This window comes from Ctenopharyngodon idella, chromosome 18, assembly GCF_019924925.1.
Source record: "Ctenopharyngodon idella isolate HZGC_01 chromosome 18, HZGC01, whole genome shotgun sequence".
Taxonomy (NCBI): Eukaryota; Metazoa; Chordata; class Actinopteri; order Cypriniformes; family Xenocyprididae; genus Ctenopharyngodon; species Ctenopharyngodon idella.
In genome coordinates this window covers 15,497,858-15,522,197 of record NC_067237.1, presented here as the reverse complement: position 1 = coordinate 15,522,197, position 24,340 = coordinate 15,497,858, and the positions used below count along the sequence as shown (strand labels likewise).

General features: G+C 36.2%; 1 protein-coding gene across 5 annotated transcripts in view; it reads right to left on the bottom strand.

Moving 5' to 3' along the window:
* The window catches only part of chst8 (carbohydrate (N-acetylgalactosamine 4-0) sulfotransferase 8), a 192,904-nt gene extending 176,523 nt beyond the window's left edge, over nucleotides 1-16,381 (bottom strand). For 3 of the 5 annotated variants that reach the window (XM_051870244.1, XM_051870243.1, XM_051870246.1), the window contains exon 1: nucleotides 15,951-16,380. The gene's annotated coding sequence lies outside the window, so the exon portion shown is untranslated. Of the gene's footprint in view, nucleotides 1-15,950 lie in introns of all 5 variants that reach the window. The other 2 variants (XM_051870245.1, XM_051870247.1) reach the window with 1 other exon arrangement.
* Between the last annotated feature and the right edge of the window lie 7,959 nt (nucleotides 16,382-24,340).

The following is a 24,340-nucleotide window of genomic DNA, read 5'->3' as shown; positions in this document are numbered from 1 at the left end:
TGTGTGGACACACCCCCTAATGCTGATTGGCTCACTCTCTCTCCTCCCCCATCTTGAGTGGACACGCCCCCTACTGCTGACTGGCTCACTCTCTCTCCTCCCCCATCTTGAGTGGAGACGCCTCCTACTGCTGATTGGCTCACTCTCTCTCCTCCCCCATCATCAGTGGACACGCCCCCTATTGCTCTCTCCTCTCCCATCATGAGTCGATACACACCCTACTGCTGATTGGCTCACTCTCCTCCCACATCATGAGTGGATACGCCCCCTACTGCGGATTGGCTCAGTCTCTCTCCTCCCCCATCTTGAGTGGACACGCCCCCTACTGCTGACTGGCTCACTCTCTCTCCTCCCCCATCATAAGCGGACGCGCCCCTATTGCTCTCTCCTCCCCATCATGTGTGGACACACCCCCTACTGCTGATTGGCTCACTCTCTCTCCTCCCCCATCACCCCCTATTGCTCTCTCCTCCCCCATCATGAGTGGATACGCCCCCTACTGCGGATTGGCTCACTCTCTCTCCTCCCCCATCTTGAGTGGACACGCCCCCTACTGCTGACTGGCTCACTCTCTCTCCTCCCCCATCATAAGCGGACGCGCCCCTATTGCTCTCTCCTCCCCATCATGTGTGGACACACCCCCTACTGCTGATTGGCTCACTCTCTCTCCTCCCCCATCACCCCCTATTGCTCTCTCCTCTCCCATCATGAGTCGATACACACCCTACTGCTGATTGGCTCACTCTCCTCCCGCATCTTGAGTGGACACGCCTCCTACTGCTGACTGGCTCACTCTCTCTCCTCCCCCATCATGCGTGGACATCCGCTGATTGGATGTGTGTTGTCTACATTCCCTCCCCACTCCATCTGTGAAGTTTAACAGCATCACTCCACTTTCAAAATTCAGAAGCGCACAGTTCAAAGAATGAGTCATCAGCTGTTCCTGAACTACAAGAAGCCAAATGTGGGATGAAACTCTGCTACTCCACAGAGATGCACAGAACAATCATTTGCATAGGCCTTTGACCGGACAGAGCGGCACGATCCGCTGGATAATGGTTTCACAAAAACACGTTCATGCTGACAGTGATTTGCATTGATGCAAATTCAGTGAGAGCTGGTTATTTGAGGCCAATGAACAACAGCACAGAAACTAAACCGGGACACATTTTTTCAATTCCGCTGCGCTACTTATGTGTGCTAGACGGACGTGTTTGACTGTTGTGCTTGCATCTGGCGTCTTTTGCAGCATCTTGCGCATGACACAGCATTCTAAAAAAAACGCGACGCTCAAATTAAAAGAAGTTAAACTTTTAAGAAACACATCTCAAGACCTTGCACTGTTTTCGTTCCGCTGACCTGCGTCTCGAGTTTTTAACAGCAAAAACACATTCTATGTGAACCGGCCCTTAGAAGAAACGGTTCTATACGGAACCTTAAAGGAATCCGTCAGGAGCTTCATATATAGAACCTTTAAGGTGTTCCAACATGCATCATTTTATGGTTTTAACTTTAATTAATTAATTTAGTTTGAATTCATTTCTTCTTTTATAGAACTAATTTGGCATAAAATTGAGTCATATATTAAAATAAACTTTTTTTTTTCCTAAGAGTGCATAAATTTGGCTGTTGTGCATTAAATATACACCACACCAAGGGAAAAAAAATGAAATATCTTGCACAATACAGCTATTATAAGCAAAAACACAACTAATAATTAGAGCATAACACTGATATCGTCACTATATAATTGCCCAGCTCTTTATATAAATTTGTATATATAAGTATGTCCAACTTCATTCACATACATACAGTATATTAGTGTAAAGTCGTGCTTGATTGCTTGTATTATCACAAAATGTCAACTATATTATTATAGCTCAGATCTAATCTAATAAATGTGATTATAAGGCATGAAGATATTAAGATATTATAACCATTAACATGCATGGAAGCCCATTTCTGCCACATAAGAAAAAAATCATGCTTTGGTAATTATAAGATGAAAAGTTTAAATTATTACTTTAAAAGTCATAATTATGACATAAAAAGTTGAAATTACGAGATTAAAAAGCCAAAAATTGTGACGTCGAAATTTACATACTTGGTCGAAATTATGACTTAAAAAATCATAATTATGAGACACGTCAAAATTATGATTATGAAATAATGACATTATCTCATATTGAAGTCAAAATTATTAATAATTTAGACTTTCTATGTCATAATTTTGACTTAGTATATCATAATTTTGACGTTTTATCTTATAATTATGACTTTTTAAATCATAATTTTGACTATTAAAGTCATAATTTTGACTTTATCTCATATTTTTAAGATAATTATGATTTGTTTCTCATGTGGTGGAAACGGGCTTCCATAAACATGTAAAGCTGCTTTGAAATAATGTGTATTGTGAAAAGCGCTATACAAATAAATTGAACTTGCCTAATTCTTTTTTTAATAAAAATAATCTGAATGCTGCCACAGCTCTAGCTTGCTGATTAGAGCCTCGCTAGGCCATAATAAATTATTGTAATTAAGTTAAGAGCGACACGGAGCTCTAATTGATCAACACGCTGACGCCAGGTGCCACCGCCTCAGATGGAGTTTCAGTTTAAAGGGCCCCACAGCGAGGAATGACACATGACACAGGCTTCGTTTGTCCACCTTTATTGAGCCTTTATGCCACCACAGAACAGATCTGCGTGACCTTGCCCATCTGCGTTCACGTCTGAATTCCACCAACTATTCTCGGACCACTGGTTCCACTTCCGAAAGCTCCCTGTTTTTTCCTGGTTAGCGCAGAGCCAGAAAGATCAGATTTGTGCCGTCTCACACACACACACCTCTACCTGCGAGAAGATGAATGAGTGTTGTCAGTAAATGCGTGCAGGGCGACTTCACACCGGGAAAATAAGGGCATTATCTCCCTCAGAAGTCCTGACGATGCAAAACCACACAGCAAGCTCATTAAACACAGTGTGGAAACAAATCTCTCATTTTTGGTGTCATTTTTCCAATTTTAATGGTATCAAATAAACATCTGTATCATCCGAACACAACACAATAAGCTTATACCTCGTCTTTGCGATAACTGCATTTTCATTGCTGCGTTCTTCTCATCTTAGCCAGGATCATATTGATGTCAACACACAAAAGCAACATTATTCTTTAGAATAGCTCATAAGAAGCCCAAACTATTTCATGCAAGCTCTTGAAATAAGATAAAAAAAGTTTTTCACTATATTCAAAGTCCTCTGAAAGTCGTATATTTTGTTTTGTTCTTCAAACAAAGCAAGGAAGTTCCTCAGGGAATGTTTTCCCCTGTACAGCAGCACTTAAATCTCTTTTGCATTTTCCTATTTTTGGAATACGGTGCGCACGGTTTGACATCAATCATGTCGGTAATAAATATTCTCAAGTTTTTCAGAATTATTCTTAATTTTACACTTGAGGGTTAAGTTTAAGTTAGGGTTAAGTACCTTTATATTTTGACTAAACAAACTTTGCATATATATATATATATATTATATGTGTTAAAAAACCCTATAACACTTGTGATGTTCCATGCAAAAAAAAAAAAAATAGCTTATAAATCTCTCGTTATGCTACCTTATCACCAAATATTGGACTCAATCTTTTTGTCAACTTGTTTTCTTTCAATTAGGACAGGTTTTGTATTTATTTTTGGAACTGATCGATCGTAGGCTTTATTTATCTGAGCTTATGTACCTCAGTTTTTGAGTGAAAAAGCATTATTTGTGGATAATTTTGTCAATTATACATAAAATATGAAGAAGAAAAAAATGCACTGTTTATCACACTAGTGTGCTTTAATGTTTAAACAGGAAATTTGTTTTGAAATCACAAAGTCACACTTGTGGTGTTCCCAGTCAAAAATGATTGGCCTACAGAAAATCACTCGTTACGCTATTTTATCAGCAAATATTGGATTCAATCTTTTTGTATCCACACATGCACAGGTCCAAGGCCTTTATTTTTGCTCGCACACATGTAGAAATGTGAACATGAACATGATGAACACGCTCCTGAACACTAAGTGTTTCTCTAATTTTTGATCTCCCCCATTCATTTTCAGTGGGTGGTCAATTTTGACCAATGTAAGCTCAGATCAATTAGGCCTACGATCAATCAGTTTCAAAAACAAATACAAAACCTGTCCTAATTGAAAGAAAACAAGTTGACCAAAATATTTCATCCAATATTTGGTAATAAAATAGCGTAACAAGAGATTTATAAGCTTTTTTTTTTTTTTTGTGAACACCACAAGTGTGACTTTGTGCCATTTTGTACAAAATAAAAGCATTTCAAAACAAATTTCCTAGTTAAACATTAAAGCACACTAGTGTGATAACCAGTGCAATTTTTTTTATAAATATTTTATGTAAAATTGACACAATTATTCACAAATAATGCTTTATTTCACTCAAAAACTGAGGTACATATAAGATCAGATAAAAAAAGACCTACGATCGATCAATTATATATAAAACCTGTCCTAATTTAAAGAAAACAAGTTGACAAAAAAAGATTGAATCCAATATTTGTTGATAATGTAGCATAATGAGACATTTATAAGCAATTTTTTGCAGGCCGGTCATTTTTGACCGGGAATATCACAAGTGTAACAATGCGGGGGAGAAAACCCACAAAAATTTACAAAAAATATCAAAAAAATTTTGGAAAGTTGTTAGACTCTGGGTGAGTAAAGTCAGTAAATTTTATTCCAATGCAATAACATTAACTAGCATTTTGGGGTACAGGAAAATCCTCTCCATGTCAAAATGATCCGAACACAACACAAGGGTTAATCAACAATATTTTATTTCACTATAGTAGATGTTGTACCTATGGACTGATTTTTTTATTTTTATTATATTTTTCTAGTCTGCTGTTTTTAAGTGTATACTACAAGTTTGGGGTTGGTACAATTTTTAAAATGTTTTTGAAATAAGTCTCTTCTGCTCACCAAAGCTGATATTATTAGATAAAAAAAATACTGTAAATATTGTGAAATATTATTACAATGTAAAATAACTGTTTTCTATGTGAATATATTGTAAAATATAATTTATTCCTGTGATCAAAGCTGAATTTTCAGCATCATTACTCCAGTCTGTCACATGATCCTTCAGAAATCACTCTGATATGATGATTTGCTGCTCAAGAAACATTCATGAAGTTCAAAAGAACATCATTTATCTTAAATAGAATCTTTTGTAACACTATAAACATATTTACTGTCACTTTTAAACAATTTAATGCATCCTTGCTGAATAAAAGTATTAATTTCTTTTAAAAAAACAAAAAATTACCTCAAATAATTAAATGGTATAATGAGTCACATGACATCTACAGCTCAGGTGATTTGCTCAAAAACAATTGTGCCCATGAGCAAAGACATCAAAGATGGGAATGCCATATATGGATCACTAATAAGCCCCGCCCTCTCTCCTCATCCACATATGTCATTGGTTCCAGTGTGCTGACTGACAGGCTGTGCAGTGCGTTGGTGGCGTATTCCTCCTGCACTCTCCCTCTCCTCGTTCTCCCACTCTAATCCTTTTCCGAGCGTATCACATTACGCTATTCTTCCCTTTAATACACATTAATAGTGCCGATATCTGCTGCCGTCTCCTCTGCCAACACAAACACTCTTAAAGCTTAACAAAGCTGCTTTACCTCACTGGAGTGTTCAGTCTAGCAGAGCAGATTCCTCCAGCGCGGCTCATAATGGCTCCACATCCACGGCTGTTTAAAATACAACACAACGGCGCATTTGGAGGAGTTTGTGCTAATTTTCTCAGGTGTTTTCTAGAAGCTTGATCAGGGATTGACAGCAGAGGTCGAAGCGAGTTCTGAGGGTCGGTGTGACCAGATATCCAACAGAAAACAAGGAAACAAACTGTTTGAAGGCGAGAGGAGATGCTTCATGCATTATTCACCGCTACTGGCTCTCTAAACTTCAGTCTTTGGGGGATTGTCTGACATCCCAGATGAATAATTAAGCTCTGACCTTTTATCCTCATTAAAGGTGATGTGGGAGGGGGGAGAGATTTCCTCCTGAGAGCGGCCGACTCGTAGACAAGCTGTCAGGAACAGCACTGAAATCAAACGCCTCATGTTGCAGAGACCCGATGGCTCTACGACACCCAGACGAAAGACTCTCACACGTTTACATGTGCTGCATGAGGGATCGAATTTGTGCTGAAGGTTTTGTTCGGGAAGCATTGACATAATTCAGTCTCAAATACTAGTGAGCTTCTAAAAATAGTGAGCCTTGGATGGATAGGCTAATGTGGATAATATGAATTGATAATAATTCAATAATGCATTAGCTCATCTGTTGGATAAGACCAAACGGGCCAGCCTTCGCTCCCCACGTGCATCAATGAGCCGCCCATGACCCTTTCGCCGGTTCACCACTGTTCCTTCCTTGGACCACTTTTGATAGATACTGACCACTGCAGACCGGGAACACCCCACAAGAGCTGCAGTTTTGGAGATGCTCTATATATATATATATATATATAGGTTTATGACATCACAAACCCCAAATTTACATAAACCCCGCCCCCGAGAACACGCAACAAAGGGGGTTGAGGCCATGTTGGGCTGGTTTAGAGAAGAGGAAGAGTTGTTGTAGTAGAGTGTTGTTGACATGCCGTCATTTTACGCCGGACTGCTTCACAAACGAGGGTCAATTCAACAAAAAAAAGATTAACATGACGGCACATGCTAGTGGATGAGTTGAATCAACTCCACAGCAACTACATAAATTTATCCACTAACCATTCAGAAACGTCTAAAAGTTGTAACTTCTTCCTGAGTCTCTCCATCAGTGTCGACTCCGGTTTGAACAATGTAAGGCTGAACACCGTTACTGACAATCCTCATTTTGGCTGCGTGAGATTCTCCAGCTTTGTTGTTGTTGAGCAACCAAAGCGTGAGCTGTTAAAGCTCCGCCCTCTTCTGGAAAGGGGGCCAGGAGCAGCAGCTCATTTGCATTTAAAGGGACACACACAAAAACGACGTGTTTTTGCTCACACCCAATTTGACAAGCTATAATAAATGATCCGTGGGGTATTTTGAGCTGAAACTTCACAGACACATTCTGGGGATTTATATTACATCTTGTGAAAAGGGGCATAATAGGTCCCCTTTAAAAATAATTAAATAAGTAAAAAAAAACATATAAAATTAAATAAATAATAAATATATTGCTTTATAAATCTTATATTACATCTAAAATAATATTTACAAAAATTTAAATACATAAACATGTAAAAAAATTTTCTTAAATATAAAAAAAATCTTATTTTAGATTATGTTTAGAGGAACCATCATTTGAAAAGGGATAATACATCATTTAATCTGATTATACACCCTAGTAAACCATAAATAATTTTCCACTGGCTGCACAAAATGCAATTTTAGTACATTTTCTTTCCGTTTCAGCACAAATGTTGTGTTGCTGTAGAAGCTCTAATGTGTTTTCTATAGACTCTGAAAGGCCGTTTTATCTGTTGATTCAGTTACGATCATGTGAGTGGGAGTGAACGCAAGGTTATTTGACTCTGCCGTGATGAGCTCATGAGGAGCAGCGCAGAGATTCCAGGCCCGAAGCACGGACACGTTTAAGGCAGAGTGTATTTATAGCCGGCAGAGAAATAATTCATTGTTCATCAGAGTGAAGATTGTACACAAACACAACAGCTGTGCTGGATTAAAACAAACCCGGTTCTCCTCTACCGCTTCTGCACTACGTCCCTCATCTTCTCCTTTCTTTCTCTCTGTCACGGGAGGGGAGGATGTTTCTTTGAAGTGTGTTTGTCACGCTGCTCTGTGCTGCTGCTCTCCGGTGGCTCTTTCCACAGCAGAAGTCTTGTATCTGCCGCACGCACGTCCCGCTGTCTGCTGCACACCTGGACCTCACATATCACACAAAACACGCCACTCAAGACATTCTCCAATGCTCAGACACTAACTTCTTAGTATAGAATAGCCAATACGCAGCACTTTAATTCTATAATTCTATATTCTGTGATGAATTTGAAACGGCTAAATCTGAGACTGCTGTGCAATAGTAAATATGCAGCACTTTAATTCTATAATTCTATAATTTGTGATGAATTTAAAACTGCTAAATCTGAAACTGTTGTGAAATAAACAGTGTAACAGGTTATTTCTATAATTCTATATTCTGTGATGAATTTAAAACTTAAATATGACGGTTCTGTAATAGTCAAAATACAGCAGTTTGATTCTATAACTGTGATAAATCTGAAACTGCTAAATCTGAAACGGTTGTGCAATAGTCAATATGCAGCAGTTTAATTCTATAATTCTACATTCTATATTCTGATGAAACTTGTGAAATAGGAAAAAGTGTAAAAGTTTAATTCTATAATTCTATATTTTGTGACCAATTTGAAACTGCTAAATCTGAAACTGCTGTGCAATAGAGAGTGTAACAGTTTAATTCTATAATTCTATATTCTGTGATGAATTTGAAACTTAAATATGAAACGGTTGTGTAATGGTCAAAATACAGCAGTTTCATTCTATAACTGACAAATTTGAAACTGCTAAACCTGAAATGGTTGTGCAATAGTAAATATGCAGCAGCTTAGTTCTATAATTCTATATTTTGATTAATTTGAAACTGAGAAACTGTTGTGCAAATCAAAATACAGCAGTTTAATCCTATAACTGACAAATTTGAAACTGCTAAATCTGAAACTGTTGCAATAGTTGATATGCAGCAGCTTAATTCTATAATTCTACATCCTGTGTGACGAATCTGAAACAGTGAAACTGTTGTGCAAGTCAAAATACAGCAGTTTAATTTCATAATTCTATATTTTAGACTGACAAATTTGAAACTTCAAAATCTGAAATGGTTGTGCAATAGTAAATATACAATTGTCTAATTGTAATATTCTATATTCTACAACGAATTTGAAACTGCTAAATCTGAAACTGTTGTGCAATAGTCAAAACGCAGCAGTTTAATTCTTTAATTCTATATTCTGTGATGAATTTGAAACTGCTAAATCTAAGACTGTTGTGCAATAGTCAAAACGCAGCAGTTTAATTCTTTAATTCTATATTCTGTGATGAATTTGAAACTGCTAAATCTAAGACTGTTGTGCAATAGTCAATATACAGCAGCTTAATTCTATAATTCTACATTCTATATTCTGTGATGAATTTGTAACTGTAAAACGGTTGCGCAATAGTCAATATGCAGCATTTTAATTCTATAGTTCTATATTATGACAAATTTGAAACTGCTAAATCTTAAATGGTTGTGCAATAGTCAATATGCAGCAGTTTAATTCTATAATTCTATATTCTAGACTGACAAATTTGCAACTTGTGAAATAGTGCAAGAGTTTAATTCTATAATTCTACATTCTGTGGTGAATTTGAAACTACTAAATCTGAAATGGTTGTGCAATAGTCAAAATGCAGCCATCTAATTCTATAATTCTATATTCTGTGATGAATTTAAAACTGCTAAATCTGAAACTGTTGTGCAATAGTCAATATGCAGCACTTTAATTCTATAATTCTATATTCTGTGATGAACTTGACACTATGAAACTGTTGTGAAACAGACAGTGTAACAGTTTAATTCTATAATTCTATAATTTGTGATGAATTTAAAACTGCTAAATCTTAAACTGTTGTGAAATAAACAGTGTAACAGTTTAATTCTATAATTATATATTCTGTGATGAATTTGAAAATTAAATATGACAGTTATGTAATAGTCAAAATACAGCAGTTTAATTCTATAACTGTGATAAATCTGAAACTGTTAAATCTGAAACGGTTGTGCAATAGTCAATATTGAGCACTTTAATTCTACATTCTATATTCTGTGACAAATTTGAAACTGTGAAACTGTTGTGAAATAGACAAAGTGTAACAATTTAAGTCTTAATTCTATATTCTGTGACAAATTTGAAACTGCTGTGCAATAGACAGTGTAACAGTTTAATTTTATAATTCTATATTCTGTGATGAATTTGAAACTTAAATATGAAACTGTTGTGTAATAGTCAATATACAGCAGCTTAATTCTATAATTCTACATTCTAGACTGACAAATTTTAAACTTGTAAAATAGTTCAAAAGTTTAATTCTATAATTCTATATTCTGTGATGAATTTAAAACTACTAAATCTGAATTGGTTGTGAAATAGTCAATATGCAGCCGTCTAATTCTATAATTCTATATTCTGTGCTGAATTTGAAACTGCTAAATCGGAAACTGTTGTGCAATAGTCAATATACAGCATTTTAATTCTATAATTCTATATTATTTGACAAATTTGAAACTGCTAAATCTGAAATGGTTGTGCAATAGTCAATATGTAGCAGTTTAATTCTATAATTCTATATTCTAGACTGACAAATTTGAAACTTGTAAAATAGTGCAAAAGTTTAATTCTATAATTCTATATTCTGTGATTAATTTAAAACTACTAAATCTGAATTGGTTGTGAAATAGTCAATATGCAGCCGTCTAATTCTATAATTCTATATTCTGTGCTGAATTTGAAACTGCTAAATCGGAAACTGTTGTGCAATAGTCAATATACAGCAGCTTAATTCTATAATTTTATTCTGTGCTGAATTTGAAACTGCTAAACTGTTGTGCAATAGTCTAAATGCTGCAGTTTAATTCTATAATTCTATATTTTGTGACAAATGCACCTCTATTATAAGAAACGGGTGTCTGCTAAAAGCATAAATGTAAATATGAATGCATCATAAACAGTCTAAAGTTAAGCTAATGAACTATATTGTGATTATCATAATCTTGGGCCAGTAAACAACCATCCAGACCACCTTAGAAACTGCATAGGAACACTCTGGCAACCACCTTCAACACCCTAGCATTATGGCAGAGAATCAGCACAAGCAAACATCACTCCCAATTTCTTAAAAAAAATCTATTTGACTGCATCATGCTAATCATCATCATTTAAACCTCATCCAACCCTGTAATGTCAGTCTTCTCATGGACTGCAGTGCACTGAGAGGCTCCTGAAAGTTTCTCTGAGTGAAGGAACTTGCAGAAAATTCCTGAACTCCAGATAAGCATCTGAGTCAAGATTAATGATATTTGACTACAAATAGAGACTCTCTGAACAACAAAACATGCATCATGCAATTTTAGAGTTTTAATATAGAATATAAAGGTATTCATTACCTTGTGAAAAAGTTAGCTGAACTTTTTGACCCACTTAAAAGAATGACTTAAGTACATCTTTATATGTAATTTCATAATTACTTCTACTGCCTTTGAAATATGGTTAAAGTTTACAGCATTTATGGTACTGTATAATGTCATTTCTACTGAAACTTCTATGGTATGTATTTATATACATTTGTAATATACATATATTTAAAATACATTAACTTTAAATGTAATTTCAAATAACACACTACAGTAAAAATCATAAACAAGTACATGCGCATGCGCTTTATTATCAAATCAAAATAAGTGTATTTCTCAAAAGCATAAAAAGGGATGTTTAAAACATCAGCTTAATTCTATAATTCTACATTCCATGATCAATTTAAAACTGTTAAATCTGAAACTGTTGTGAAATCGACAGTGTAACAGTTTAATTATATAATTCTGTGACAAATTTTAAACTGAAACTGTTGTGAAATAGTCAACATGCAGCAGCTTATTTCTATAATTCTATATTTTGTGACGAATTTGAAACTGTTGTGCAATAGTTAAAATGCAGCAATTTAATTCTATAATTCTATATTCTCTGAGAAATTTGAAACTGCTAAATCTGGAACTGTTGTTCAATAGTTAAAATGCAGCAGTTTAATTCTATAATTCTATGGTATGGTAAGTCACTTTGGATAAAGGCGTCTCCTAAATGCACAAATGTAAATATTGATGCATTGATGCAAACAGTCTAAAGTTAGGCTAATGAACATTGTGATTATCATTAAGTACTTTAAAGTAAAACTTTTAATTTGACATTATTACAAAAGTTGCAATTTTTAAAAGTGCACTTAAGTTTGTTAAGTATACATAAGAGGCCTTATATTTTTTTTTTATATTAAATTCTACAAGTACAGTAATTAAAAATATACTTTTATGATTTGAAGTACACTACATGTGCACTTTTTCACAAGGGTACCAGAAAGACATTCTAGAAAATATCATCATTATTTGTTAATAAACGAGGTGTGAAATGCCACTGCATGCAGATGCTGCAGCGCCATGAAAATGCAAAATGATTTCACATCCCCATAGTGAACTGTAGACGCAGGTCTATTCCCTCTTTATCTAAATGGTTAATGGCTTTTTGTTGAGCTGAAAAGGACCCAGATAGAAATAAGAAGCTTTTCAGCTGAAAGCCCAGGCCTCCTTCCAGAATCACATCTAAGATACTCTCTGTCTCTGCCATTCTCATTCACTTCAGTAATGCACACGGGCCAAATGTTCTTCTCTACAGTGCAAATTTGACTATCAAACCTGATTAAAGTGCTATTCTAATGGAGGAAAGTCTTTCATCTTGATTAAACTCAAATTTAGCGAATTACGCTTCAATTTTCAGTTGCGCTGAAGAAAGTGAATATAAACTCGTATTGAAAATCAATACACGAACACAAGACTGATTGCTCCCTTCAAGTCCATATTTATCTAATTAAAGGGATTGAGATTATGTAATGAAGAAACATGCACACATTAATATGCACATATGGGTGAATCTCTGAAAAATCAACACCAGAATGAACAACTGTACAGCCTCGTTTTAATCTTTTAAACTAATTTGACTCCATGCAAATTTTTGTGCTCTACTAGAACAGGTTGAATGTTTGAATGTTGATTATTTTCCTCATATTCTCCATTGTTGCAGCTCCTCTCTTCCCAGTCTGTCAGTAACGCTCTGTCTCTATGAAGCCCCTCCTTCTGAAAAGCATAATGTGCTCTGATTGGTCAGCTGGACCAGTGTGTTGTGATTGGTCAAGCGCTTCGAGCGTGTTTGGGAAATGTGATTGAGTCGCAGCACAGATCAGCACAGGAGTCAGATTTCATTCATCACAAGAGTGAGGAGCTGACTGACAAGATGATGGCGGAAGATTCGCTTCCAAAGATAAATGTAAAAGCGCCTATTAAAATGTGTCCCGCCCCTTACTATAACCACCAGTTTTAACACACTACTAACTAACTCAACCAGGCCCCGCCCCTTTGAATTATTTAAATGAGGAATATTGTGACGTGTTCGTTCCCGGAAGAAAACTCAAGACTACAATGGAGGTGTTTCAGGGAGTTCAGAAACAGTGACACCGATATAGAGAAGAACTTTGTAGAGCTTTTTCATGCTCAAACATCAACATTACACACTAAAGAGAGATGAACATGGAAAAAAATAATAATAGGTGCATATTCACATGCACGCTGTACACAAAAGCTTTGCATTCAGCTCTGTTTGGCTCCCCTGCGGAGTTTGGAGCGGATCTCTCCTCAGGTCTGTGGGAACACGGCGGACGGCGGAGCCATCTGGAGTGTGACTGTATGTTCCTGCCTGCTGGTCTCACGCCAGCACTGAGACTCTCCGTACTAACACACGCAACCTGACAGCGCAGCCTGTGTGCGTCAGACCCCGCGGTACACCAGCATCTCCAGCCCACCGCATGATGCTAGCAGAGCAGAGCACCGACTCGAGATGACAATACGACAACGAGAGAAAAGGGAGAGTGGATGATGTTCCTCTAGAGCAGTGAGATCTGCCATGAAAACAAAGTCAGCATGAAACGGAAGTTATGATTGTCTTTTCTTCCCTAGTGTGCCGTATGTATGAGTGAAACTGCTTCTCAAACAAGAACAAATGTAGGGCGGGGCTTGATTTTGTCTGTGGGGAATTGATTGGATGGTTGTGGGTTGCTATTGGTGGATCTCATGTGAGTGACAGGTTGCCCCGCCCTCGTCATCAGAGAAGAAAAGAGAATGATTAAAGATTCCAAGGCATAAGGATTTAAAAAATGATGAAGTACGGATAAATCTAGGGATGAAAATGTTAGCCGATACCGATAACCGATAATTCTTTATATTTGAAAGCCGATAACCGATATATCTGCCGATAAATCTAAATCAACATTTTTATATAATAATTTTAAGATCAAAAACAAAAGTCTCACCATTAAAAACCACGTCCCAAACACATTCTCATTATAATATTATGTAACCAATAAAATTGCACTTAACTGTATTTTCTTTTTTGAAGTGATTTCAAACATATTTCAAGCAATTCAAAACCATCATGGTGGACAGTGTGCATCTGAAGTGTCTCAGCTGAAGGAAATAATCCATTATTTAATATATCGGCTTTAATATATCGGCCAAATTTTCTTATCGGGCCGATAATGATAACATTAAAAATGAACATATATCAGCCGATACTGATATGATGGCCGATATATTGTGCATCCCTAGATAAATCATTTATAATAAGCACTGCAATATTCCATAAAAAAAATTAAAATGGTCAGTTTTGATTTCTTGGTGACTTTAAAGATCTCAGTATGAAACTCTTCACACTCATTTTGGCAAATAATTCTCACCGTATTATTCAAATTAGTATATGTTTACCCCGGGAATCAAACCCTTGACCTCGGCGTTGATGTGCTCTTGAGCTACGTTTCCTATTTTTAGGAGAAACTGACACAAAGAAACAAAAGTGAGAACTTCATTAAGTCTCTCGAGGCCTGAAAGCAATATATCTTACGCACGCACTCACTCTTTCCAGTTCAATGACAGACGCTGCTGGTTTTGCTGATTTTTCTTTCATTCTGGATACATGATATATAGTCCTGACAGGAGCATTTTCAAAGTCAGGATATAAATTACAGCCTCGTCGGAGAAGGACAGATAGCGACCTGACTGACCACCGATGGAGCTTGACAGCATCATTCGTCAGGTTTCTCACGCTCATGTCATTTTTATACAGCTTTGCAATGTAAATCAGAGTATCCTTGAATTAATGTGGCGTGTTCAAAAATGACACAGCAGTGAAAAAAGAACAAAGGGCATGTGTCCTGGAGAAACGGAGCACTAAACGGGAAACTTGGGATGAGTTTTATCAATCAAAAACTTCAGTGTTTTCAAGCTCTGACCTCAAAATACAAGAATTTAATTACAGTCTGGAATTTTCTGCAATCCAGTAACTCAATACATCTGGACTGCACATTAAAAACTTAAAATCTACAACAATGTCAAAAATAATGTAGAAATTATAGAGCAGATATTCATCTTATGCATCAAAGATTAAACTTGCATGCTTGTTTAAACTTATTTAATCACATGATGAGCGGTATGCACTTGAATAGTTGCATCTTCCTGTAACAAAATCACTTAAACATGCATAATTCCTTTATCTCAGCTTGTGCTCATCATGGAAGAAGTGACATTATTTGTGCATGAACAGAATCCAGTTAGAGTCGCACCTGCTGTTCTGATTCATGTCATATTCCATGCACTTAAAAATTTAAATGACAGATCTTCAGCTTTGAGTCGACAACATACTGGAATCAATTAAAGCTCATTCAACAAATGAATCATTCTGCAGACTGTCAGTACTCTGAGCATAACGCCACCCTTACAAAAAGTTTACCATGGAAACCATACTTGCCATACCATAATGTGGTAAAATTCCATAGCTACTAGTTACTGTTACTATTGTACAGTCATAAATCAGTCAAATAGACTTCAAAATCTTGTTTTACAGTAAGCTAATAAAAATAAGCACGGTATTTTGGCGTGTGGTCAGCATGGTAAGTTTGTGTACGGGCTGTAAGATGTTTAACCACCTTCTCATACAAGTTGGCGTCTGTAAAATGAATCCATTTGTGCAGGAAGACAATAAAACTATGGAACCGACCTGTGCAGATGATGACGATGATGATAATGATGATGAGGGGCTGAGATCAGATCAGATCATTTCAGCACCATGGAAAGCGCGATTCAACATCCACTTGTGCTCGAGATTCTCCTGTTGCCTGCCGTCCACGGATCCAGACCTGCAGATCCGGTTCGGTCCGCTGGAATGATGCGCGTGTCTGATATATATATTTCCTTTGTGAGTCTCTGTAGAAGGAAGCCGCAAAAGTGTTAACGCATCTGCAGTGCGCGCGCGCGGGATCCGCGTGAAAACTGTCAGCAGGTTCAGTTCTGTGTGATGAAGAGGATCGGAACTCAAACTCCCTGTACAGACGAATGAGCGCAGGATGCACCGCCTCTAACAGCACGAGAGAGAGAAAGAGAGAGAGAGCGCTCGCGCAGTGTGGGTGTCCTCGCGCTGTGATTCAGTGTGAATAGAGTGGAGCTGGTAACTGCGTTCACTCATTATCACACAGCTCTGCACGAGAGAATCTCACGAAACCCGTCAAGAACATGTGCAGATCACATTCACCCACAAAACAAGAGAAGTAAAACATTATTTTGCTTGAAGAAAATAAAGTGTTCTTTAGAGCAATCACTGTTTTTGCATTTCGACATTCATGACAATCACTCATCAACTTTCACTCTGAAATCGCTAGTAAATTTCGCAATGAAATGGCAAGTCTTGCATTGAATTAAAAGTGAAAATTTTGAAGTAGAAAGACTGAAATAGTATTTTCTTGTAAAACACTGTTTTATGTACAACTTCTAAAAACATTTATAATAATAATAGTTATATATATATATATATATATATATATATATATATGTTCTTTTATTTATATAGCGCCTTTCAGAGGTTTACGGAGCCCCTATAGGGACATGGTGAAGAAAAAAAGAGATACGAGGAAAAATGATTTGCGTTCTCTCGCAAATGTTTTGCATTCCCCTAAGAAACTTTGCATTTCCTCGCAAAACGTTTGCGATCCCCCGAGAAACTTTGCGTGCACCCAACGCTATCCCATGACCAATTCGTACGTATTTTACGAGGTGGCTAAATTTGTACGACCTCACTCGTACGAATTCATACGATTTGTCCAGTGACGGGTAGGTTTAGGGGTGGGGTTAGGGGTAGGTCACCTTGTAAAATATGTACAAAATGCCATGAGATTGGGTTGGTTCACCTGCAAAAAACACAAAGTTTTTGCGAGTGAACGCAAAGTTTCTCGGGGGAACGTAAATATTTGGCGAGCGAACGCAAAGATTCTCGAGGGAACGCAAAACATTTGTGAAAGAACGCAAAAGCATTGACTTATTATATTCCCTCCAATCTCATATTTTTTTTTCCCACCACAATTTCCCTTTAGGGGCTCCGTACAAGGTCACGTTACAAAGTTAGGTTAGAGGAATACAAGTTTCTCGTATTTCAGGTTCGAATACGAGATTATGTAGATGGGGAAAAAAGCTGTCTTTGCAAATTTACCAATGTGATCATTAAATGAAAAACCAGAATCGAGAAGAACACCAAGATTTCAAACTGATGTAGAGGGCATAATCATGTCACCATCCAAATCGTTCAATTGCCCAGATAGTTGAGAGACAGATTTAGAACCAATCAGTATCACCCCCAGTTTTGCCTCCAGCAAGTTGAAGCAAGTTGTTAACGCAGGAGGAGGACACAATGAGGTGTGAGGAGTGCTAAAATAAATCTGTATTCTAAAATAAACTGATCCCATAGCATTTGATTATTTGTCCAAGTGATAATTAGTAAAAAGTAGAGGGCCCAGAACAGAGCCTTGAGGTACACCAACATTGATAGATTAACAAATTTATTACAGTATAGACCTATATTCTTTACTGTAAATGCAAACATATTAATACAAGTAAAAGCATTACAGGATGACATTTTGTGACCGTATACACTATCTAAACACAAAGAGCATCTTTCTTCAATGATGGCCATTGAAAAATAGTGGTGTATTGTGTCAAAAATAATGTATTTTAAAATATATTAATTTACCAGTGCTTGCATGAAATAGACTTTCTGTAACTGAGCGCACAAAAGCGAAAATGATAGCATGCGGTTTTTGTATTTCCAGGTGTACTACACCAAACAAGAAACGGCCATTGAGATGAATGGAAATGCGAACACCGTCGTCCACAGAGGACTCCAAGAATTATAGACTCTCCTGTGTGGGAGGTGGGAGGAGTGCTGAAATAAATCTGTATTCTAAAATAAATTTGATTATTTGTCCTAGTGGTAACTAATAAAAAGAAGAGGGCCCAGAACGGAACCTTGAGGTACACCAGAATTGATGGATTGATGGATTTATTACAGTTTAGACCTATATTCTTTACTGTAAATGCAAAAATAAAAATACAGGTAAAAGTATTACAGGATGACAATTTGTGACTGTATACTTTACAGCATAAGCTACTTTACATTGTATGCTAAAGGTACAGTTAACAGGTTTTTACAGCAGAAATGTTCATTATTTTTTTCTGTTCTGGTTTTTGCTGTTTATTTAAACTTTAAAGTAGACTATTCAACATGGTGGTATTTGTTGTGCTGAATGTATGCTGGTTTTTAATAAAAAAAATATGAATAAAACCAAAGAAATTATTGTGTCCGGACAGATTAATGTTTAATGGGAATGAGACTACATAATACTGATGAGAAACGATGCAAATCTGAGCACAGTTTGAGACCGTGGCTGCATCCGAAATCACATGCTCTTGAGGAGGTACTTGTTTTGAATAAGTAAACTTATTCAAAACAAGTACCTACTCAAGAGTATGTGATTCATACTATGCATAAATAGTATACTATATATAAATACTAATTACTAACCTATCAGCGTCAGTTGTGTCGCTTCACCATCATTCACAAATCCTCTCCTGTGGCCTCATGGGATAGTAAAGTGCCCATCGTATGCACACTTCAGAATCTCGCCGGAAGTAGCACCTACTCTTTTATGAATACTGTGAATTCAGACATACTTCTTTTGTCACATACTTATTTTCGCCTACTATATAGTAGGGAAGTATGCGATTTCAGACGCAGCCAATGAGATCTCTTTCCAAAAGTGTTTCTCCAAACGATCTGGTGATCTCAATTGTGTGTTAAATATGGAAGATATCCGAAATGTGCAGTTTTGTGGATTGAAACCCACTGGTCTAGAATAAACAATCGAGATCTTATTTATCATATCTTCTTATCTTATGTGCATTTATGAACGTGTACAAATATCAGTTTAAATCTTGGAGGCTTTAAAAGTATAAGCTAAAGGTTTTGAAACAGATATAGAAGGGATTTTAACTCATGTTTTGTTGTTTATCTTGTTTATGGCTTTGTCTTGTGCCAGTTTGCTAGTGTGTGTGTGTGTGTGTGTGTGTCTGTGTCAGGAGATCAGAGATGGTGGAGGTTGTACGTGATTCAGAGCATCCATCCTCAGTAACCTGATTATCCGTCTCCTCGGGTTCAGCCGCTCGGTCTGTCTGCCCGTCTCTACCTGTCTGTCGGTCTGTCTGTCTCTGTCTTTCTCTCGGAGGGCACGAGCCAGTCAGTAACATTCTGCTCCAGTTCTTGTGAGGGGACTGAAGACACCACATGCATCTCATCTGACATGTGACTTTCCCTGTGAATGTTATCTCCACTTGTGTTTTTATATGATTTTAGATACTCAAGAACTAGTCTGAGATGTCAGATTCATCAGAATGAACATTTACTGCAGTAGTCAGCCACTAAAATGACATCTGTAAGCTTAAAGTCATTTGCAACCTCCATAATGTGACGCACTGCTGCTGTAGATGCCACTATCTGAACACAAACAGCATCTTTCTTCATTGATGGCCATTGAAAAAATAGTGGTGTATTGCATCAAAAATAATGCATTTTAATTTGCCAGTGCTTGCAATAGACTTGCGAAAATGACAGTACGTGATTTTTGTATTTCCAGGTGTCCTACACAAACCAAGAAATGGCCATTGAGATGAATGGGAATGATAACATAGAGAAGTCCAAGAATATAGGCCCTCCTGTGTCAAAGTTGGCATGAAAACAAAGTTGCAACAGTCTTTTCTTCTCTATTGTGACATATATTCGAGTGAAACACTTCTGGATCAAGAACAAATGTAGGGCGGGGCTTGATTTTGTCTGTGGGAAATTGATTGGATGGTTGTGGTTTGCTATTGGTGGATCTCATGTGAGTGACAGGTTGCCCCGCCCTCATCATCAGAGAAGAGATGCTGCAAGAGAGAGGAGAAGATATTCTGATTCAAGATTATGAGGAACATGAATTTAACACAATTCATTATTTCTTGTGTTTTCTTCCTGTTTTTGTTTTGTTGTCACAGTGATTCATTGTTTAATTGATTAGTTCACACCTGGTTCATATTGAGCTCTCTCTTCAGTTCTCTCAGTTCATGGTCTTGTGTTGGTTGTGTTTAGCACGCACCTTTTTGCTTTATTTTTGTTTTGGATTTTGTTCTTTTGTGTTATTTAAAGGACACCTATTTTTCCCCTTTCACAAGATGTAATATAAGTCTCTGGTGTCTCCAGAATGTGTCTGTGAAGTTTCAGCTCAAAATACCCCACAGATCATTTATTATAGCTTGTCAAATTTGCCCCTATTTGGGTGTGAGCAAAAACACGCAGTTTTTGTGTGTGTCCCTTTAAATGCAAATGAGCTGCTGCTCCCGGCCCCCTTTCCAGAAGAGGGTGGAGCTTTAACAGCTCATGCTTCGGTCGCTCAACAACAACAAAGCTGGAGAATCTCAAGCAGCCAAAATGACGACGGTGTTCAGTCTTACATTGTTCAAACCGGAGTCGACACTGATGGAGAGACTCAGGAAGAAGTTACAACTTTTAGACGTTTCTGAATGGTTAGTGGATAAATTTATGTAGTTGATGTGGCGTTGATTCAGCTCATCCACTAGCATGTGTCGTCATGTTATTCTTTTTTTGTTGAATTGACCCTCGTTTGTGAAGCAGTCTGGCGTAAAATGACGGCATGTCAACAACACTCTACTACAACAACTCTTCCTCTTCTCTAAAGCAACCCAACATGGCCCCGCCCCCTTTGTTGCATGTTCTCGGGGGCGGGGTTTATGTAAATTTTACGGTTTGTGTCACTAACCCGGGAAGAAGCTTGTTGAAGCTTGTAGAAAGAGAGAAATGATGCAAATCTCATCATGCAATCCTATAATATATGCTATGCATAATAAAAATAAACAAAGTTTAAATCAGAAATGCAAAAAGTTCTTCAGGGAATAAAATCAAAAGGTAGATGCAGAAGAGTAAAGAGTGTGATAGAGACTGATCATTACAGATTGTCTCAAAGGCAGAAAATGAACTTTATTACCAACTTCAAAGGCAGTTAGAAGCTTTGGTTGTGTTTGCTCATTGTGCTTGACTGAACTTAATATCTTCAGAGATGTTTTTAAAGACCCGGCAAAATATTTATCTGTTAAAAGTTAATTTTATGACCTCAAAGCTATAGACAAGAAGGAAAACTTAATTAGCAGAAGCAGATAAAATCATATGATTCTTTTTTTGATGATTAAATGTTTTCACCTGTCTCATGTCCTGCCTCTGTCATGTCGCCCTCTGCTGTACAGGGACTGAACTGCATTTACTACTGTAAGTTACAAATATAATCACCATTTCATTCATGAACAGCTCCAGCATCAAAGTTTAACTTTCTTAATGCATGTCGCAATGTATTAAAAGCTATCTATTAGCATTCCCGTTCATCTCAATGGCAGTTGCTCTGATGGCACTTTTTGTGCACACAAACAGCAAACACTCGCTCACAGACTCATTCACATGCAGCTCTGAAGTGGAGTTTGAGAACAGCAAATTGATGCTTTAGTTTCAGATGCTTGAACCAGCTCTCCGTCGCTGATTGCATGAGCATTTATGTAGCTTATGTCGAGAGTTTAGCGCTCACAGCATTGAGAGAAGCTGCTGAAGTGAATCTAGTATGTGGAGGGGTTTGTTTGTTCAGTTCATCACGTGTCAGTCAGAGATCCAGAGAGAAACTTGGTGGAAACGAGAGTCGAGGTGTGCATTCAGTTCTGCAGCTGTGGTTTTATGTTTTTTTGGATCTGGGTTAGTATCTGGACATCCCTTTCAGACAGCCTCCTCTTGCGTCCACAGTCACTCCTGCTGGATGTGGTCCGTCTTACGCGGTGGTATGCCGATATATATAAAGTTTACAAACAAAGGTTTTGTCAGATTTAGCTCACTTCTGGAGACAAAACGCCACCTTGGAATTACACGGTTCAGTGGTTTTGAGAGATTGAGCTTTAAAGTTTTTGCATTTCATACTCCTTTGTAGATAGAACCTTTTTGTTTTCTAAAAAAAAAAAAAAGTCCCAAAATGTACACTTAAAAAAAAAAAAAAAAAAAAATGAATATTCCAATTTTGACAAAAAATGTCAGATAGAACCTTATAATTCCAAGGTGACGACATTTGTTAATTTCAGTAATTTATTTATAAATTACTTTTTATTATTGTTAAATAAATAAATTAGATATTTTGTATTATTAAATAAATAAATATTAAAAATGAAATAATATAATGAAATATGATAATAAAATAGGGCTGAAGAGTATAAACAATATCTTAAATCACTGTCTAAGTAATTTAAATGGTTAATTTTGGCTGGAATTTAAATGATAATACAGTTAATTTTGGCTGGAATTTCAAAAATAAACAAATAAGCAAGCAAACAAACAAACACATAAACTGTTTGTTTGTTTGCTTGCTTTGTTTATTTTTGAAATTCCAGAAAGAAAAAAAAAAACTTTTCATTTAGGTATTTCAATATGTGAGTATGTAATTATGTATTTGTTTGTTTGTTTAATAAACAGACAAATTGCATAATCATCCTGTGGTAATGCCTACTGAAATGCCCAAATGAAAATCCAGTTAATTTTGCCTGGAATTTCATAAACAAAGCAAGCAAACAAACAAACAAATAATTTATTTGTTTGTTTGAGTGCTTGCTTATTTGTTTTTGGCTGGAATTTCATAAACAAATAAACAAACAAACAAATAATATATTACATTATCACGTATTGAAATGCCTGAATGATAATTTGAGTTAATTTGAGCTGGAATTTCAAAAATAAACAAATAAGCAAGCAAGCAAACAAACAAACAAATAAATTGTTTGTTTGTTTGTTTGTTTGTTTGCTTGCTTTGTTTATTTTTGAAATTCCAGACAAAATTAACTATTTTCATATAGGCATTTCAATATGTGATTATGTATTTATTTATTTATTTATTTAACAAAAACAAACAAATTACATAAATAAATTGTTTGTTTGCTTTATTTTTGAAATTCCAGATAAAATTAACTATTTTCATATAGGCATTTCAGTATATGATTATATACTTATGTATTTATTTATATATTTATTTATTTAATAAACAAACAAACAAACAAATTAATTACATAATTATGTGGTAATGCCTATTGAAATGAAAATCCAGTTTATTTATGAAATTCCAGCCAAAATTAACTGGATTTTCATTTCAATAGGCATTACCACATAATTATGTAATTTGTTTGTTTTTGTTTATTACTTAAATAAATAAATACATAATTACATAAATCACATACTGAAATGCCTATATGAAAATAGTTAATTTTATCTGGAATTTCAAAAATAAAGCAAACAAACAATTTATTTATGTAATTTGTTTGTTTTTTGTTTATTAAATAAATAAATAAATAAATACATACATACATACATACATACATACATAAATCACATATTGAAATGCCTCTATGAAAATAGTTAATTTTGGCTGGAATTTCAAAAATAAAAACATTTAAAAAGTAAATAAATAAATAAAAGTTATAGATTACATAATCATGCGATAGTGTCTATTGAAATACCTAAATGATATTCCAGCAAATTAAATTCTCTGCAGATGAGAAGTGCTTCTTTCACTTTAATTATTTTCTCTTTTTTATTTTGTAACTGTTTCCATTTAATAATTTGCACTATTGCTTCACAGAGCAGTCATAACCTGGCCATAAGCAGGTCATGGTGACCTGGATGCTTTTGTATTTTTTGAAGAATGTTTTTAAAATCCCTGTGGAGAAAATGCAGAACCAAGGCCACTGAAAGCCTGCATTATTCACTCGCATGTGTTTATGTGCAGATTCTGTTTACGGCAGCGTATCGCTGCTAATGCTGATTACTAATATTCCCCATCCACGTGCCCCATGACCTTGTCATTTTCAATAAAGCCCGTCGAGACGGCAGCGGAGGAACCAAAAAGCCACAACTAAGAGAAAAGAAAACCGGCAACAATCCAGCCACCTGGGAAATATCCACAGCCGCTTAAATCCAGCAAAAGAAACTCTATCCAA